Here is a 20617-nt window from a genome sequence, read left to right on the forward strand (position 1 = left end):
GGAACACTCGTCCATGCCTTTTTTGCTAACACCCTGTGGCGCAGCCAGACACCACCCGGTGGGTGACTGCAGGCGGCGATGATCTCTCGGGTCCTGGGCTTGGAGCCATTCCTGTAACTATTGCGCTGTGAGGCTGGCAAGTGTGCCGAGTTAACAATACTTACCACACGACTCGGCAGACAACTATACCCACAATACAAAGACCACTGCTCCACTGCATTGTCGGATACCACTTATCACAGTCAGGCCTCACACTGTGGGGACACAGCTAACCATGATCAGAGGGGGAGCCAGCCAAAGAAAGCAGGACACGCTGGAAGCTGATCCGCCCGTCAAGACAGAACTTCTGAACCTTCAATGGAAACAGTCTCCTCAGAGACTCCCATTGAACCACTGAGTCTCAAACAATTGATGGACGGAATGCAAGCCGGGTTCGCCTCCATGACCGACAAGCTAGATGGGATCACCACAAATTTAAATACCTTGAATCGAAAAATGGAGAATATCTCTACTCGAATGACGGAGGCAGAAATGCGCATTGGGTCGGCTGAAGACGACATCCATACTTTGAAATCCCAAACGTCAATAGAAACCACTGAATTGAAGAAAGCCCTTCAATAATTTGGGGTATGACATGATTGCTATATTAAACAGAAATCTTGACCATACTTGGTTATGGCACCAGACCTGTATCGAAGGCAGGCCGCTGTATCATCAATATTCTCGATAGGCTGCACCTACATGACATATGGTGCACACTACAGCCAGGTGAGAGGTGATATACTTACTACTCCACTGTGCATGGCATGTCATCAAGATTAGATATGTTCTTTGTATCAGATCACTTGGTGGGGCAAACTACAGAAGCTGATATACATCATCAGACCTACTCTGACACTCCCCGATCACAGTCATGGGGAAATACCCTGTGGTACCGTGGTATGTGGCGATTTAAATCACTGGCACTACAGGACCTAGTCTTCAGAACTGGCCTCGAAGATGACATTTGTGCATACATTTGGTCCAATGACAACCACACAGTGTTGCAGGTCACCTTATGGCAAGCGTTTAAAGCATTTAAAGTATACATAAGAGGAATGGCTATGTCATGAGAATTTGCAGTGTTGCGCACCATACGTAGGGACCTGGCTAAAAGCGAGGGAGAACTTCAGAAGTCAGAGTGCCAATATGCAGCAACACCCAACCGTAATACCCTTGCAACTACCCAGACCCAACTAGAGGCCTTCAGACATCTAGCAGAAAGGGAGATACAGCTACTGCCAGAAAGTATGGAGAAGGTAACAGACCCGGGAAGCTGTTGGCCAACTTGGTGAAGCTAGAGGGGTGGGACGAAGTCATATAGAAGGGGTGAGGGATGAGCAACAATTAATGTACATACAGAACAGGGTATCAATGACGTGTTTATGCAATTCTACACAACTCTATACCAAAAAGACAGTGGAGTAGGCAAACAAGATTTGGGAGACCTATTAAACAACATCCCCATGTCCCTCCTATCCTCGGATGCAAGAACCCAATTGAATGTCCCAATGACAGAAGCAGAACTTATGCACATGATAAAAGACATACCCAGAAACAAAGCACCGGGTGCACGATGGGCTCACCGCTGAGTTCTACATGGAATACGATGCTCTACTAGTACCCTCTGTACTGAGACTCTGGGAACAATCTGCCCGGGTGGGCCAACCACCATTGTCTCTACGTGAAGTCACAGTGATAGCCTTGCTTACACCTTGTAAAACAAGCGACAAATGCGGTTCCTATAGGCCGTAATGAACATAGACACCAAAATGTACACTAAAACCCTGGCCAATAGACTGCTCCATCTAATTCCCACTCTGATACATTACAATCAGGCAGGTTTCATCCCTGGCAGGGCTACATCTCTTAATTTAAGGTGTCTATTTAACATTATGTCACATATTTCTCTGGAGGCAAATGGAGTGGCGATAGCCATAGATACCCATAAAAGTGTTCAATATGGTCTTGTGGACTTTCTTGTTTGCTGTCCTTGAGAAATGTGGTCTGGGAGGCACATTCATGCAGGCTGGGGCACTGCACATTTGTATATGGGAGGATTGTGCTCATGCGCCTCCCCCCACATCCAAACGGGTTGGGCACTGCATCAGTAGCGATCCGGCTCCTGCGTGCATGAACCAGGAAGTGCTAATCTTCCCAGGTTTTGGTGCATCCGGGAGCAGGAGGGCTTCCTGGAGGCTACAGTGGAGCTGCAGAAGGATCAGTCCTGATTGCATGCAGGTAAGATTTGTTTAATGTATTATGGGCGTGAATCAGTGAGTGTATGATATATGGGTACGTGAGTGTGTGAAACCTGGGTGCCAAAGGAATGAGCGAGTGAATGTGTTTTGTTAATGTGTGTATGTGTATTTGTGTGGGGCTGGTGAGGGGGTGAGGGTGGAGCAACAAACAGCTGGCCATCTAACTAGATGCTGAGTAAAAAAAATGATCATCCTTTCTTTTATCAACCAGCGGCAGATAAAATAAATGATAATTATTACGTGGCTAGATTTGTATCTAGGGACAGCCAGTCTAGCCATTTCTTACTGTGGCATGACATTTTTTACTCATCATCTATGATAAACCAATCATGATAAGTTTTATTAGTTGGCTCGACTGGCATTTTGGGTCAGACCGTCTAGCCCTTTCTTACTAAGGCATGGCATTTTATTCTGGGCATCTATGATAAAGCAAGCATGTAAAAAGTTATTATGTCGCTAGACTGGCATTTTTGGTTAGCCCATTTAGCTATTTCTTACTGTGGCATGGCATTTTATTCTGGGCATCAAGGATAAAGCAAACATGATAAGTGTTAGTATGTATCTAGACCGGACTACATTGTGCAGCCAGTTTCAAAATATATTCTTATAGTGGCATTTTTTTTAAGGTAAAGCAGAAAGGAGTATGTTCTTTTGTGGGTATAGAGCCATATATTGGCAAATCCAGAGTGGACATGGCTTATAGTATCACTAGCTGGGGTACCTGGCATTTCCCGTATCATGATCGAGAGGTGTCTCATGTGCCCTGGAGGATGTTGCTCTTGTCCTCTTGTTGGCAAGTCTTGGTTTCATTTGCTCTGGTGTCTCATGTGCCATGGAGGAAGTTTCTCTTGTCATCATATTAGCACATCATAGACAGAATCAATTTATTCAAAAAGGTTATTCCTCCTGCTTTGATCCCTACAATTACATGAATGTCAGTACAAAGAGTTTCTCTCTCTCCCTTAATGTCGCTAACCCTAGTGGGGCGCTGGTGTGTCACCTTTCTAGGTGAGGGGATAGTAGAGAACTCTAGCCCTATCCTAACTCACTACTTTCCTGCTTCACTAAAAATAGGAGCACACTGTTTGGAAGTCAACAAACCATTATCTCTTTAATCGTGTTGCTTCCACGCAGTGTGACTTATCACTTTTCAATAAAAATTGCAAAGTGGGCATATGTCCAATAGTTAACACCTTGTCCACTATGCTTGCTTAAAAGAAAGGATATAATGTAACCAAGCTCACTGTCTATGTGTGAGTCAAGCGGGTCAGGTCATCACCCTGAACCAACCTATGTCAACGGGTTTCAGCTGGGATATCTAATTTACTGCTTTCTTCAGGACTCTAGATTGTGACATATTATGACACATTAGCAAAATAAAAAAGACAGTGGGCTTCATTAGGACCTTGGCGGTCCCGTAATGAATGGTGCTGGTACGGAACCGGAACCATTCATTACGGACTGCCCAATTACGAGGACTGCTGCGGGACCCGCTAAGGAACTCCTGGTCAGACCAAGGGTCCTTCAGCAGGACCCGCTAGCAGTCCAGGATGCTAATAACTGGCCTGTCATTAACGGGCTTGTTATTAGCACCCTCCCCATTCCCATTGAGCCCTGTGGGGCTCAAATGGGAACGGGGAATGTTTTTTTCCAGAGCCCAGAAAAGGGCAATAACCGGATCCACCAAGGTCGGCATGACCCATTTATTGCCCGTTTCAGGGCCCCGGAAAATAAAACATTACCGGTGGCAGCCGTGCCGTCAATAAGACCACTGCCACCGCCAGGGTCCTAATGAGGTCCAGTGTTTCAATTTAACTATCTTCAAATTTCGTGTCGAGAGAGGGCATCTTCCAATTTCCTGGGAAGTCTTGTCAGTACATCCAGTCCCCATAAAAGAGAAATACACATATCAGGGATATGTGAGTGCGTGTATCTACTATCACCTGCATGGTCAGGAAGATTCATTGGTCTTACCTAAGTGGTGTGTATCACCAGGCACCATCAAATGTTCCGTCTCGAATGGTGTCTTATCGATGATGAAAGTCTTGTCTCCTGGAAGCAAATGATCCCGGGACAATGTTATACCTCCATCATTATTTATTCTATATCTCTTGGACAGTGAGAGACAATCCCTGCCACTTACCCTTATTCCCATGTTGCGGTCATCCCAAATGGATATTTTCCCATGGTCTACGGGCAGGAGTACACTGCTAGCCAAGGTCTGTAGCCCGAAAAAATGTAAGTTGGCGCAAAGACAACTTATCCCATCTCTGTATTAACAAACATGCAAAAAATGATTGGCATTTAAGATGTGTAGATCCAAACATAGAATACGATTTTGCCCCAGACAAAAGAGGAACCCATGCAAAATGTGGAAGAGGTGGGTCCAACGGTGTGGATTTCTATAGTCAGACAAACATACACACACATATGTACATTCAACTTTATATATAAAGATTACAGGATTATGTGCAAAGTAAACATGAGTATGTTCTTCTGGCATACACTGGTGCATCCAGCATTGAAATATATGGGCACAGCCAGCGTGACTTTTTTTTATACTGGCGTATATTGTAGGTGAAGGCATCATGAATCCCCATCGCCTTGATCCACACGTGGTATGGTCCGTTGTTTTGGCATATTTGCAGGAAATATTTACACCACTCTAATTTTTAAAAAATTCCCCAGCTGCCACTCGTTGTAGGACCAACTTAATGCATCGGAATTAAAAGGGACCATTACTGGCATGGATAGGCTGCTGTATCTATGCCAGTAAACGCCCACTTTAAATCCCATGCACGAAGCTGCTACCATAACCTGTCTGTGCCAGTAGCAGGCCTTTTAAATTATATACATGAAGAACTTCATACATGTTATTTAAAGAGACTATTACTAGCATGTGCAGGTTGTGGCATCAGACTCATGAACATGATATGAAGTGCCCATGTGTGGTCTACTGCTGGTGGCGTGGCATTTCCAGGATTGTTTAAATGTCAACCAACTGTAATTTTATGACTTTCTACCTCTTTTTTGTAAAAAAATGTGCTGCAAATCGAATGACTTCAGCACATTATTTTGTTCAAATGTTCCCACTTAATTACTCTGTACTCCCTATCTACGCTCCGTTGGTCCCGTTAATTTGAGGAAATATTTAGACCCCTCCACTCAAGATATTCACCAGGCACGACTGCTCATGAATCCATAGCGAAACAATTATAAATTATATAGCTATTAATGCCATTTTCCTTAAAAATTGCCCTGCAAAACGCATCATTACAGCATTTCTTTCTATTTCGGGGGGGGGGGACCAAAAAAGGTAATTATTTAGGGCTCCCTCGCAGTTCTCAGTCACTCATGTTAATTTGAGGACATATTAGGACCCGTCGCTGAAATCATTCACCGCTGTGTTAAGGGCTCACCCATGAATTGTTTAGAATCTTGGTGCCCCTTCTGGATCTATCTGCCAAAATACCCCCCCACCCCTCTGACCCACACCAGAATCTGCCTCCACCACTGAGCAGAGTGAATGGGAGAAATTTGTACTGTCTGAACTCTTTGAGCCCAGAGTGAATGTGGAAATGCAGGACACACAGATATGTTGCAGTCGAGAGGACGGCAGTTCTACAAAACAAAAGCCATATTTTCCGAGAGGACTGATGGTCATGGGTGTAGTTTACAGTAGAGTGTGGGGGTGAAACACCCCTCCCAGGATTGAAGTCCAGTTATGTTTTCTCTGTGTAGTCGGGTGCCATTTTGGGATCGGTCCTGCTGTGATGCAGCGTGTAAATGCATTTCAGTGCGACATGCCACATGACTTAAGGTGAGCTATCAGATTTTCAACAGTGTACTATTGCAGCACTGGCACCTGCAGGCCGATGTGGGCCACGTGAGACCCTACCCACTAACTGAAGGTTCAGGAACATCATTTACTTCAAAATAAGTTTGGCTCCAAACTTTACAGGGGGCATTGTTAGCATCATATCAGGACAAGTTGCCCTGATGGTGCCAGCGCTGCTCACCGCTCTGAAGTTGCCCTTATTGGTCTGACAAGACCCCCTGTGATGTACGGATGGCCAGAGGATAAAGACCGCTCCCCAGCTTGTTTACATGCTCAAACCTCCCCCTCACCAAAAGGGCGGAAAGCTCTGCATTTCCAAAGTTGCAGGTAGAGCCTACCCAAGATGCACCACGTTCATTCTTCGCCCACTCCTGCAACCTGCCTGATTTGTTTTGAGGCTGATTGATTCCTGGCCTACCTGCTGCCAGGACTCGGCTGTGTTGAACCCTAGTTTGGCTGTAATGCCCTATCTTTGGCCTGATATGGGTGTGCGCCCCGCAGGGATTGTGTGTTGTGCACAGCAGCGTTTCCCCTTCTCTCATTATCAACATTGGTATGAAACTTTGCAGGCATGCTTTCCTTTTGTGGTGCGGGAGGAGGGGCGGGGCAGTGCTTCCAGTCACAATCCAGAAAGAATTGTGCAGTTTGATGTTCCGGGGTACCTTGTGTTGCATGAAATGTATGGGTGGGAAATGTTTTGCTGTCTGTTAAATAATACGTGCGAGTGCTGTACCCAGGAACATTGTCAGTGAAAGGGACACTGGAGAATTTGAGGCTCCACATTACATATGGTGAATAAATTACCACTACTTACTACTTCTGCTCTTGCATACATTCTAGACTTCCTCTCGGCACACCCTACTTTAAGACACATACACTACTTTAAGACACATTGCCCAACACCTCTGCCATTAGAATGCAGCTATCCCCCACAATGAAAATGCGGTCCAGCAGCATACATAATGTTTCCCTCGCATACTCTCCCCCCTACCTCTCTGCACCCATCCACATGCCTGCTCAACACGGGTGACTAGCAGGGACCTGGCCACCCCTACATACTTACACATTCTATAACTCTCTGATGAATTATCCATACCTGGACTTCTGTCCCTCATTGGAGTTCCCCCTACAGCGTGTTGGGACCATAACAAGGGTGAACGGTGCTATCCCTAGTAAAAAAAGAAATCCACTTTTTGAATTGTTTTAGGATTGCTTTTGGCTTGTTTTCAAGCTGTGGATTTGTTTTGCATTTATTTTGGATTTTTGGGGGATTTTTCCAAGCAAGTATTTATTTGTTTTGGAGGATTTATTTTGGATTTTTACTGACTTGTTTCTCAGTAAAAACAATCCACTAACACTAATTGGCAGGCACACATTTTTACTGGATTTATTTTGGATTGTTTGACAAGCAAGGATTGTTTGGTCTTAAAGTGGAGGATTTTTGAGGGATTTTTTTCAACTTGTTTCTCAGTAAAAGCAATCCAGTAACTCTAGGCACACATTTTTAATGCATTTACATGCTGGGATGTCAACCTAATTTCAACATTGGCTGCAGTTATTTAGGATTTAAGTGTGGTTAAACATTGTGCAGAGTTTATTTATTTTGGATTTTATTGGTGCAATAAAAGTTCTACTGCACTTAACTATATCTTTATCAAATAATGCCCAGTCGCTAAGCTTTATCTTCAGGGTATATGAATTTGCAGCCATAGGAATAGCACTCTTTCCATTGTCTTCAGTGCCTTTAGTGGCTTTGCCAATGCTTGTTTTAAACGTGGCTTCCGTGGCTTTGCCAATGCTTGTTGAAAATTAACTTGCATGATGTGCTCTGAGGCATTGAATGGCATTACAGTAGCATTTGAGGCCGGGCTTGGTATGTCGCCCAACAATTGGAAATGGGCATTGGTACAATGCATATGGAGAATGATACCATCCATATGGGTTACTCAAAGAAACATTGAAGGCCATCATAGGCACAGAGTACACATTGTCGTGGCGCAGAGTACACATTGTCGAGGCGCAGAGTACACATTGTCGAACGGGCGACTCCCCCCTCTATTCTTTAGGAATGGGTGCAGGAAAGTCACTTTGGTAGTCACAGGCTAGGCACCATGACGCAATAGTATGTGATGTTTAAAAGTGCGTCATCTGCATTTCGAAGGACTGAAAGCAATAGAGGGTAAATGAAACGAAAAAACACCAACACCAAGCATTTCTGCGAATGGCGAAACGAACTATATCAAAGATCGGAAGCGACCCTCCCGGGCGTGAATATGATTCGATTTAGAAAATGCATAAACACTGCGTGGTTACCTGGATACCTTGACGGTCGTGGCACAATTCTGAAGATTACAAATAGTATAGATTTCCACACAAGACGCCTGCCATATTTCGTTCAGGGTGCCAACACACCATTACGTTTAAAGGTTGCGCCTCCTGCGTGTTGCTGAAAGCTATTGTTCTAGATAGTGCAAGATAGCACGCGGACGCATACACAGCCGCCGTAGTGATGCAGCCACCTTATCGTCATTTTTGATTTGGTGAAAGCTAAAAGTTAAAGTACAACTTTGCGACAGTGCTCCAACGTACAAGATTAATATGCCTGTCCCGTGGTTTTATTGTAGGAACATATTCCAATAATATCGGCCAAGCTACGCCTCTGCTGATGGTTGATACCAAGAGCCGCTGATAACCGTTCACAGTGCGCATTGGCGTCACCATCCGCAAACAGCACGACACTCAAAGCAAACGCGGACTCGTCCTCGTTGGCACACACCCACCTGTACGAAGCCCGTCCTCGTTGGCACACACCCCACATGCACGAATGCCCACCCTGCTACCAACCGGACTCCGCAAGTGTCAGCCTCAGGCGGCAATGTTGCCATTAAACAGCACCACCAGCTCATTCACTCTTTGCTAAACAAATCTCACAAACTAACCCCACAAATGCAATACACGCGGCCATAAAACACCACAATTCACGTTCTACCTGTGAAAGGCTGGTCACAAAATAATGCAGTTTTACACCTGTCCAAACCAGCAACACCCGTGGCTACAAAATATATATCAATTGCAGCGACAGAAATCTCCAAAATGAAGAAGCAAATCTGATTTCGCACCACACTCCTCACCACGGCGATCCTTGCCAAAATAGCAAAGACTGTGGCAGCGTCGGGGTTTCGCCAGTGTCCCAAATCTTCCCTTTCTTCCATTGCCGGGTTCATCCAGCCACCCTAATATAAAAGGTATCGCATAATCGCCGGGTCCCACCCAACACGCACCTGTTTATTGCTGTGCACCGAATGTGCCAGATAGCAGCGTATGCTGTCAGACCGGTGCCACCGGTAAGGACCAAGACGATTCTGGAGAAAAGTGGGCTCGCCTCTCCTCACGCATCTGCCCCTGCCCCTGCCCTGCCCCTGCTGGGAGTGTCCTTGTAACCTGAAGCAACGTTAACACAATGGACAGCGAATCACTTCCGACTCGGGCGAACGCGCGGCAGGCACTTTTCATACTATTGCCACGACTCCGTTGTATCCGGGGTCTTTCGCGCTTTTTACACATGCCTTTCCCTCCAAGGGGGGGGCTTCAGTTGAAGTCTCCAGAAAGTTTAGTCGAGCGTAAGTAGACTCGCATGTACCAGCGATCACCAATCCATTTAGAGGCCACGAGAGCTTTTAGGCAAAACAGCCCAAGAAGCAGGCCACATTCCGAGGCCGTCAAAAGGAGCATTTATACACAGGTGGAATATCGAACCAAAAGTGGCCCTGGATGACGTCTTTCAACGAGGCCCCATATTACACAGTGCAAGCAAGCCCAACACTGCTAAGTAGGGGGTTGGGGAGTTCTCCCACAAAACCATTTGGAAAAATGGTTTTAAAAGAGGATTTTTCTATAGCTCATTTGGATAAAAAAGTAAAATCCAACTAAAAACGGTCATATACCATTTGTTAAATGTGATGAATGACATACAGGAAGCTTTATAACATTCTCTACTTCCAAGGAATGCGGGTGAAAAGGACACATGGAAGGAAGGATGTGGAGTGCATGGAGAGAGGATAAAAGCAGCATAAAGCCAGGATGCCCACCTTGAAATCTATAGAGTCCCCCGTAGGCCAGTCCACCCCACCCCTGTGCATTTACAGAGTCCCCCGTAGGCCAGTCCACCCCACCCCTGTGCATTTACAGAGTCCCCCGTAGGCCAGTCCACCCCACCCCTGTGCATTTACAGAGTCCCCCGTAGGCCAGTCCACCCCACCCCTGTGCATTTACAGAGTCCCCCGTAGGCCAGTCCACCCCACCCCTGTGCATTTACAGAGTCCCCCATAGGCAAGTCCACCCGACCTCTGTGCATTTACAGAGTCCCCCGTAGGCCAGTCCACCCCACCCCTGTGCATTTACAGAGTCCCCCGTAGGCCAGTCCACCCCACCCCTGTGCATTTATAGCTCTCAGTTTGCAGACATTTTACTGTTAGGGTGAGTGCTGTGAATGACCAATGCAGGAAGAACCAACCCCTGTGAGCTTTATTGAAATCACTGCCACAGGCAAATCATAGAACGGAGGATAGCACAGGGGCAACGCGCTGGTCTCGGAAGCAAGACCGCGTTCGAATCCCGGCGCAGCGCTTAGAAACCGAACTCAGGTATGGTATTAGGCGTTTTATAAAAAAACTATGAACTAAAATACATTTGTCAAATACAATAATTCTTATGTTTCCAAAATGCTCTTTGATTTTATAGAAAGTGACCAGATATTCCGTCCACTTTTTCATTGGTGATTTATTTATAGAATGAGGATGATTTACTTGCTGATTTAATTGTCTTTATAAACTAAGTGGGCGCTTTTCATTTAAAGACAGACATGTATTTACAAACTGATACAAAGAGGTGTATTTCCCCAGGGCAGTTTCTAGCCAACTTGGTGCCCGGGGCAAAACACTAGACTGTGCCCTGTAACTGGCACACGTCACTCCCAAACTACACCTCTGTGTCTTGCAACAAAACGCTCCACAATTTCAATAATTCAGTGCTAAACAAATGCTGTTTTCGTTAAATTGTAATTCAAGTACTTTACAGAAGAAATCAAATGTGAAAACACAGCTGTTGCTGCCCAAGTAAATGGTTCTTCTGTCACCTGCTCTTAGGGAAGGCGTTGCCTGAATGCAGTTTCAAACTACCCTTAGTGGCACACTTTTTTGTGACCAACTTGCCGGGTCTGAGGGCCCACTGACCACTGGCCCTGTGTTGCAGGCATTCTGGTAGAACCAACTCACTGGCATTTTTGCAAGACGTAATTCTACACTAACCGTATGAATTATTTTCTGATAGAAGGTTATCATTCCAAGGTGGACTCCTAGGGTACACTCCGATTGTGCTCTTAAAATATACTCCGATGAGAGAGGCAGAGGTTGCAAATAGCACTAATGAGTGTTCCAGTCAGCTTTTCATTAAAGCACAGAGCATTTTGGGAATGTAACACCGATCAAAGATCTCTATATTTGATAAACACGTCTGTCATAAAAGGATTGTATGTGGGAATCAGTATATACATAACAGACACATTGCTTGTTAATCACATCACTGTTCGCAACACTAACACGAACATTAAAATGTATGTAACAATGGGGGGGGGCTGTTGAGCATTCAAAAGATGGACGCAACTTTATGAGCACCAGTGCGAGATGCCGAAAAATGAATATATAAGTCCGTTTCCAGAAGTCATAACCTGATCAGAGCCTATCCACCGACGTCGGAAGAATCCTACAACAACTCGACAAACCGTCACCTCGGACCTCTTCGGGGTTGCGGAGTTACAGCGTATTGAACTTGTGGCGGACTATGAGCGATGTCCCTGCAGAGTGCGCTGGCTGCCGGTGAGCTGTTAGCAGAAGTGAAACCTGACCAGCCGGCTGCGAGCATTAACGTGAAAGGCGCTGGCGAGGCATCCCTGATGGAAACCCTGAGCTGTGGACGTGTACACAGCTTGCGTGATCCTAGCGTTTCTGGAGCTAAACTCTAAGAGACCTGGAAGCCTAGACCGGTACCATCGGAGGCCGTGGCTGCGTCTATGTGTCCCGCACCTGGGACTACTTACATTTCAGAACGCTGAAGGCGGCCATGGAGGAGACCTGAATGCTGCATTACTGACAGGTGACCGCCTCCTCACTTACTGATACGAGGTACGGAATGGGTTGCAGGCACTGCGAGTGGAGGAATTGAACTGGAGACATTGGGTGAATATACACGACCGAATCGCAGGGCACCCCTACCTACTATACGCGAGGTGGCTGACAGTAGCTGTCCCTAATTACACGGCTTTCTCATTCCTCTGCATCAAGGTCAGAAGCTTTAATCCTACACATAAGGCATGGAGCACTTGAAAATCATGGTCAGCAAGGTTCATGAATACCCTGCTGTGGGCCTCTGGGAGATGGCTCTGAAACCCCATCTTAATCTCCACGGCTGATGATATTAGCCTACTTGGGGAACCCTCGTCCATGCCTTTTTTGCCAACACCCTGTGGCGCAGCCAGACACCACCCGGTGGGTGACTGCAGGCGGCGATGATCTCTCGGGTCATGGGCTTGGAGCCATTCCTGTAACTACTGCGCTGTGAGGCTGGCACGTGTGCCGAGTTAACAATACTTACCACACGACTCGGCAGACAACGATACCCACAATACAAAGACCACTGCTCCACTGCATTGTCGGATACCACTTATCACAGTCAGGCCTCACACTGTGGGGACACAGCTAACCATGATCAGAGGGGGAGCCAGCCAAAGAAAGCAGGACACGCTGGAAGCTGATCCGCCCGTCAAGACAGAACTTCTGAACCTCCAATGGAAACAGTCTCCTCAGAGACTCCCATTGAACCACTGAGTCTCAAACAATTGATGGACGGATTGCAAGCCGGATTCGCCTCCATGACCGACAAGCTAGATGGGAACACGACAAATATAAATACCTTGAATCGCAAAATGGAGAATATCTCTACTCGAATGACGGAGGCAGAAATGCGCATTGGGTCGGCTGAAGACGACATCCATACTTTGAAATCCCAAACGTCAATAGAAACCACTGAATTGAAGAAAGCCCTGCAATAATTTGGGGTATGACATGATTGCTATATTAAACAGAAATCTTGACCATACTTGGTTATGGCACCAGACCTGTATCGAAGGCAGGCCGCTGTATCATCAATATTCTCGATAGGCTGCACCTACATGACATATGGTGCACACTACAGCCAGATGAGAGGTGATATACCTACTACTCCACTGTGCATGACATGTCATCAAGATTAGATATGTTCTTTGTATCAGATCATTTGGTGGGGCAAACTACAGAAGCTGATATACATCATCAGACCTACTCTGACACTCCCCGATCACAGTCATGGGGAAATACCCTGTGGTACCGTGGTATGTGGCGATTTAAATCACTGGCACTACAGGACCTAGTCTTCAGAACTGGCCTCGAAGATGACATTTGTGCATACATTTGGTCCAATGACAACCACACAGTGTTGCAAGTCACCTTATGGCAAGCATTTAAAGCATTTAAAGTATACATAAGAGGAATGACTATGTCATGAGAATTTGCAGTGTTGCGCACCATACGTAGGGACCTGGCTAAATGCGAGGGAGAACTTCAGAAGTCAGAGTGCCAATATGCAGCAACACCCAACCGTAATACCCTTGCAACTACCCAGACCCAACTAGAGGCCTTCAGACATCTAGCAGAAAGGGAGATACAGCTACTGCCAGAAAGTATGGAGAAGGTAACAGACCCGGGAAGCTGTTGGCCAACCTGGTGAAGTTAGAGGGGTGGGACAAAGTCATATAGAAGGGGTGAGGGATGAGCAACAATTAATGTATATACAGAACAGGGTATCAATGACGTGTTTATGCAATTCTACACAACTCTATACCAAAAAGACAGTGGAGTAGACAAACAAGATTTGGGAGACCTATTAAACAACATCCCCATGTCCCTCCTATCCTCGGATGCAAGAACCCAATTGAATGTCCGATTGACAGAAGCAGAATTTATGCACGTGATAAAAGACATACCCAGAAACAAAGCACCGGGTGCACGATGGGCTCACCGCTGAGTTCTACATGGAATACGATGCTCTACTAGTACCCTCTGTACTGAGACTCTGGGAACAATCTGCCCGGGTGGGCCAACTACCATTGTCTCTACGTGAAGTCACAGTGATAGCCTTGCTTACACCTTGTAAAACAAGCGACAAATGCGGTTCCTATAGGCCGTAATGAACGTAGACACCAAAATGTACGCTAAAACCCTGGCCAATAGACTGCTCCATCTAATTCCCACTCTGATACATCACAATCAGGCAGGTTTCATCCCTGGCAGGGCTACATCTCTTAATTTAAGGTGTCTATTTAACATTATGGCACATATTTCTCTGGAGGCAAATGGAGTGGCGATAGCCATAGATACCCATAAAAGTGTTCAATATGGTCTTGTGGACTTTCTTGTTTGCTGTCCTTGAGAAATGTGGTCTGGGAGGCACATTCATAAGTTATATTAGACTATTATACACAAAACCTATGGCAGCTGGTAGAGGTACTGGACAGGGTTTACCCCTGTCATCCCTGCTGTTCGCTTTGGTAATAAAACCTATGGTGGATCTGATCCATTCCCATCACCGAAATAGAAGCATTCGAATAATAGGCACCCCGGAACGCATATCACTATACGCTGACAACATGTTACTATAAGTTAGAGAACCACAACATAACTTGGACCCAATAATGCATTATATAGCCCAGATCGGAATATACTCTGGGTTTACTGTGAATTTCAGCAAATCAGAAATATTTCCCCTAACAGACAACACTCCCAGTCCCCAATTACAGACCCAATTAAAAGGGTCCCTGGAGAAGTTGAAACACTTAGGGGTGTAGAGGAGAAGCCAAGTACCACCACCTCAACCGTCCTGCCAACTTTACCTATAGATTGGAAGCCAAAGTATGAGACGTACACAGAACAGCTGAATCGACATAGAGCAGAGTATGGACTCAGTCCATTACCAGTTAAAGGTCCAGTACCTAAGATAATCTTTGAGCCAAGGTACCTATTGAGAAAACTATATCTACATACAAGAAAATGTTATGGTCATTTCAATGAAATTCCTGAAGAAGCAGAGCCAATAAGCAGCAATGATGAATGGTAATGCTATTTACCATTGACTGTATATGTTACATGAAGCTGAGATGACGTACCTAAAGAGATGTAGTGATCAGAGAATGCGGATATTCTTTAAGGCATCAAGAAAGTATCAAGGATAAGTGACATCTTGGGATCATTGTGAAAAAGCTTATGCCACATAACAGATGAAGATATCAAGTTGGTTTACACGTGTACAGACACAGAAGAAACGCAAGCAGCAAAGTAATTGTGAAAGCTAGCTCAAAGCTTATAGTTAAATAGACTGCAGCAAGTGGCAACCTATACATTTAGGAAAGAATGAACTATGGATGTTTCCATTAAACATGCTATATCAGGCTGGATAGTAGCAAAAGGTCTTATTTTAGTGTGTCACAGTTAAAAAGCAGACATTGAAATGCATGTGAGTTTCAGCTGAAGGCGAAGTTGAACGAGCCAAGAAGCCAAGGTCTTATCAAACTGGAGTAAACTGACTCTGGATACAAATCTTGTGAAAGAACAAAACTCCTGTTCAAAAGGCATGAACATAACAAGGAAGACGTCAGAGGTCTATTGGAAAATTACTCTTAGGTTTTTGTAGTTTGCCATGTAGGATGACGCTAGTACATATGTGGTTTAGACGTCATTGATGACACATACTGCTTATAAAACTTAAGATTTTTCTTAAATGCATTGAGTTTGAAGATCGAGCGATTGCGTTGATGTTCGTTATGCTCCCTGTTTTGGAAAATTGATATTAAAACAGTCTTCCTTTGTGTCAACTTTCTGAGTCAGCTCCATTATTTGATGTCTGAGTAAAGTCTGCATCCCCATCCATCCTGAAGGTAATTGCTACTCATCAAAAGAGCTGGGCGAACCATCGATCTGAGTAAACTTTAGAGTTTCGGTAATATCGAACGACCTTTGCCATCCGGCTGAAAGAACATGAAGCTCCCCGTAGATAGTGGGTAGTATAAAAACCAAAAAGTGTCTTGCCAGACCATGTGTGACGGGTCCCTTAGTTTCTATAGAATCCACTCCCACGTCTACGTGAAGCAGATCAATTTTAAGGTTGAAGAGGCAGATAAAAAAGGTGGACGATCCCGAGGGTCAGAAGAGGAAAAGATGATATCGGTGAGTAAAAATTGAGTGAGTTTATAAAAAAAGTGGGCAATGAGTGAAGAAACAAAGAGAGTAACAGAGGCTGGCGGGATAAAATATATCGTGAGGGTAAGAGTGAAATATATATGTGGCGAATGAGAAATGAACTCGAGTGTGGCCGAGCAATTTATACAGTTGTGAGAGAGGCCACGATAAGAGGATACGCCCTTGCCTACGTTTTCTATGACGTAACAGAAGAAGTTTGAATCCATAATCTCATCACTGGATATTAGGAGACAATCCAGATTAAAGACGGGATCAAAGGGTAATTTACACTCCAGTTGGAGTATTTTTAGACGGCTAACGAGTATTAAGAAAAGGATTATAGGAAATCTATGTAACCGGTTGAGTTTGCCTGTTTTATGTGGTTTTATGAACGATGACATCATCATTGGAAAAAATTATTTGATTGGTTAGAATTAAACCTGATGGTTGTTTTTAGTAAGATTAAAGTAACAATTGTGATCAATGGGATTGGAGCTTGCGACGATTGGTGCTCGCTCATATTATGTTATTTTTCTGAAACGTATTTTAAAAAATGTGTGATTAAAAATAAACGAAGTGTCACATAAAGTTAAGGGTAGACAAGTTAAGATTGGAGGACGTTACTCCACTTGTGCATCTCTGTAGGCAGCTACAAAAGCATGCACCTAAGCCTAGACAATACAGTGCGGAATGGGATAAAGGAATCGCAGAAAAAATGTTTATGCTGTGACCCCAAGGAGGATCACTATCAAAAGCAGTTCTGCAGCATATGAAGAAATATCTCCATGCAGCATACAGTGGAAATAAGCTAGAAAAGCGATTAGCTAGTTTAGAGCTTTGGAAAATGTTTCAAATAGAATGCGATGAACCTCTGCCTGTAGATTGGATACTTAATGTATGCAAAGAAGGGGGTGCAGAGCCCTCTGCATCCCCGCCCCGACTGTAACAGGAGACGAAAGCAAGAAAGCCGATGGGTTATACCCATTGAGGGAGCTTAAAGCAGCAACAGGGTATAGCAACCCAGTGTTAGGGAGAATTCTCTGTTTAGGCTGAATTTCCTAACCTAGTGAGTCCCCCAGCAGCTTTGCTGGATTTCTGGAGTTTGTTTTTTTCCATCCTGCCAAGAGTGAGACTCTTTTCTCCCACTCTTGGACATGAATGTGGTTAATTCCTTTGAATGTCAATGTGTTCTATGGGCTATGGGGTCTTTTACTCCATAGGGTCTCATATGTTTTGCTATGTGTGTTACACCGCACCCTCCGTGCCGTAACACTGGGGTGTCCTAGAGGATCCCCACCATAGACTCCATACCCTGGGACTGACTACTGTCTCCCCGGGCATGTAAAGTCACCATTGGCTTTACTAGACCTAAAATTTACTAACAGAACTAGTACAAACCATCCTATTGTGGACGTACTGGTAGGGGTAATTTGATTACCCCTGGGTCTGTTGTTCGAGGGGGCACTGTCCCGTCCCCCCTCGTCGAGTTTTGGCTGGTGGCAGTGGAAACTACTTGTTATATTCGACCCCGAATATAACTCTATGGGATTCTTCCCATTGTTGGGGGCTAATACTTTTTCCCGTTAGTCTCTAACATACCGCCGGTTTATTTGTCTTAAATAAATCTTCTGGTTGGTATTTTCTGCCAGAACTCGGTTTTTAAAATGGCGTCTGTGTTCGCCTCTGTAACTCCGAACCAAAGGTTGAGCCCTTTGTTCCACTTTTGGCGGGCTTCTTCACAGAAGCCCCCCAAAGGTGTGCAGTCATAATGTCGACAGTCAAAATGTCGACAGTCAAAATGTCGACAAATAAATGTCGAAAAACAATAATGTCGACAAACAAAAATGTCGACATTTTTCGATATTTTTTCGAAATTTTGTATTTATTGTAAGAATAAATAAATAAATAAATATATAATTAGAATGTGTTGAGTATGAGGGGTGGGAGGGTGGTTGGAGGGGGTGTGGGGGGGGGTGGCAGGGGGGTGTTGGGTGAGGGGGGGTTGGGGGGGACCCCCCCAATAGTAAATGATACTCTTTTTGGTTATTTATTTATTGAAAAAATAAATAAATAAATAAATATATAATTAGAATGTGTTGAGTATGAGGGGTGGGAGGGTGGCAGGGGGGTGTTGGGTGAGGGGGGGTTGGGGGGGACCCCCCCAATAGTAAATGATACACTTTTTGGTTATTTATTTATTGAAAAAATAAATAAATAAATATATAATTAGAATGTGTTGAGTATGAGGGGTGGGAGGGTGGTGGTGGGGGGTGTGGGGGGGGGGGGTGTGGCAGGGGGGTGTTGGGTGAGGTGTTGATAGTTTTAAGTGACAATTTTTTTGTCGACATTTTTTTTTCGAAAAAATGACTTTTTACATTATAAGTATAGGATGTCAACATTATTATTTTCGACATTTTTTTTTCGACATTTTTGTTTGTCGACATTTTTGTTTCGACATTTTGACTATAAACCCCTCCAAAGTGGTGCCATTCTGTCTGGGTACCACAGGGAGTGTGGGAGGGGGTTTCGGCACCCTGGACTGAGTTTCCTTACCAACTCAAGTCGCACTCTGGTGTGATTGGCCCAAGTGGTGAGCCACCCCGCTCACCAAATAGCATGTGTTGATTGACAGCTAGGCTGAATGAATAGGGGTTTTCTGCATAAAAGCAGGGCTTTTGGGACTGGATCTTCAGAAGTCGCCACAGGACCTAAGAATTCGACGAGGGTAAAGCTGAGCCGATCTGCAATGACGACACCTCAGGTGGAGCCCTGCTGAACCGACTCACCACTTCCCAACGACAGAGGAGATCTCCCGGCCGGAGAGTCTTCTTCCCCTGACTGGTGGGAACAACCAGTCCCCCTTTGCTTTTTCTTCGCTTCCAGGACGTAGTGGTCGAATTGCCCGTGCTGAGCACTCCGGCAACCAGATAGCCACTGACCACTGTACCGCGACCAAAAGGTGGTGCCTTGTGGCAGAGCACTCCGCGGCTGGTCTCTTCCCTGGTGGTGCAACGATCTTCAGCTTTCCTTCGACCACGAGATCATCTCATCTCTTGGCAAAGCCCCGACTTGCATCCACCACCGGGAACAGCTGCCCCCGCCGGAGCTGTCTCTCCACATACAAGGTACCGTGTCCGCCTGGTTTCCCTTGTGACGGTTAGCGTGAGGTGTCTTAATCCTTGCCTCTCCATTGGGTCGCCTCCAAGCCTTCTTAACTTTCTGTTCTGAACTGGTCCAATCTTTCTGTGACAATTTGCGACAAAGACTCGAAGTGCATTTCCACTGTGATACTTTTTGGGACATATCGCCTTGCCTCTCTCCGAGTGGGCCTGGCCTCTGAACTTTGTGATCTACAGTAGACCCTGCCTTGCTTGCCTTGCATTGTTTCGTAAAAGTGTTGGTACCGAGTTGGTTTCATACCCTGCCTTTTCTCTCCCGATCTAACGAATATTAGAGTGCCATCTAGGTTAAAGCATTCATCTCTGTCTGCAAATAAGTGGTGCCGTTGAACCTAGACTTGTCGAACTATTGTTAGGGGATTGATTTACTTATAGTAATTGTAATTGAAGTTGTTTGCCGTATTAGTGCCAGCGTGTTTTTCATAGATGTGTTTTTATAAATAAATAACTATATATCTTTACACCCAACCTCTGTTCCGTGTCTGCTTGTTCTACTGTGTAAATTGCCCTATTTTGTATACTCCACATACTGCCTAACTTTTTTTGAGAGAAGTCTGACTGCTCAGCCACAGCTACCAGGTGAATCTGTTTGGTACAGACGGCTACCAAGTGGGTTTACTGCCAAACACCTGTAGGCCTAAATCTTTTGCAGTGGTCCCAGAGGGAACTGCACAGGTTTCCGCTTAACACCCAGCATATGAGTCACTTGTGCAAAGCAGTGACGAAGGAACAGAGAAAAATATTGAGAAAGACGTAGGGGGTATTCATAGAATTCAGCGCACAAGTGGCACACGCGGCTGGCGCACAGTGTGCGCGTGCGACTTTCTGCGCCAGCCGCATGCGCTAAAATCCATTTCCACGCACAGCGTATTCATGGATTTTAACATACAAAACCAGCTGTGGTGCAGAGTGGCGCATCGACCCTGCAGTAGCACCAGTTACACCCCCAACCCCTCCCCATGCGCCATGTACAGCGTA

At 45.2% G+C, this 20617-nt stretch overlaps 1 protein-coding gene across 4 annotated transcripts in view; it reads right to left on the reverse strand.

Moving 5' to 3' along the window:
• Window positions 1-9505, reverse strand: part of LOC138503805 (3-galactosyl-N-acetylglucosaminide 4-alpha-L-fucosyltransferase FUT3-like) — a 128708-nt gene extending 119203 nt beyond the window's left edge. For 2 of the 4 annotated variants that reach the window (XM_069623813.1, XM_069623810.1), the window contains exons 1-3: window positions 9420-9505; window positions 4444-4570; window positions 4275-4352 (exon numbers count right to left, since the gene is read on the reverse strand). The gene's annotated coding sequence lies outside the window, so the exon portion shown is untranslated. Of the gene's footprint in view, window positions 1-4274; window positions 4353-4443; window positions 4571-9269; window positions 9293-9419 lie in introns of those variants that run through there. The other 2 variants (XM_069623812.1, XM_069623811.1) reach the window with 2 other exon arrangements.
• Between the last annotated feature and the right edge of the window lie 11112 nt (window positions 9506-20617).

Source organism: Ambystoma mexicanum, chromosome 11, assembly GCF_040938575.1.
Source record: "Ambystoma mexicanum isolate Mex_15411 chromosome 11, UKY_AmexF1_1, whole genome shotgun sequence".
Taxonomy (NCBI): domain Eukaryota; kingdom Metazoa; phylum Chordata; class Amphibia; order Caudata; family Ambystomatidae; genus Ambystoma; species Ambystoma mexicanum.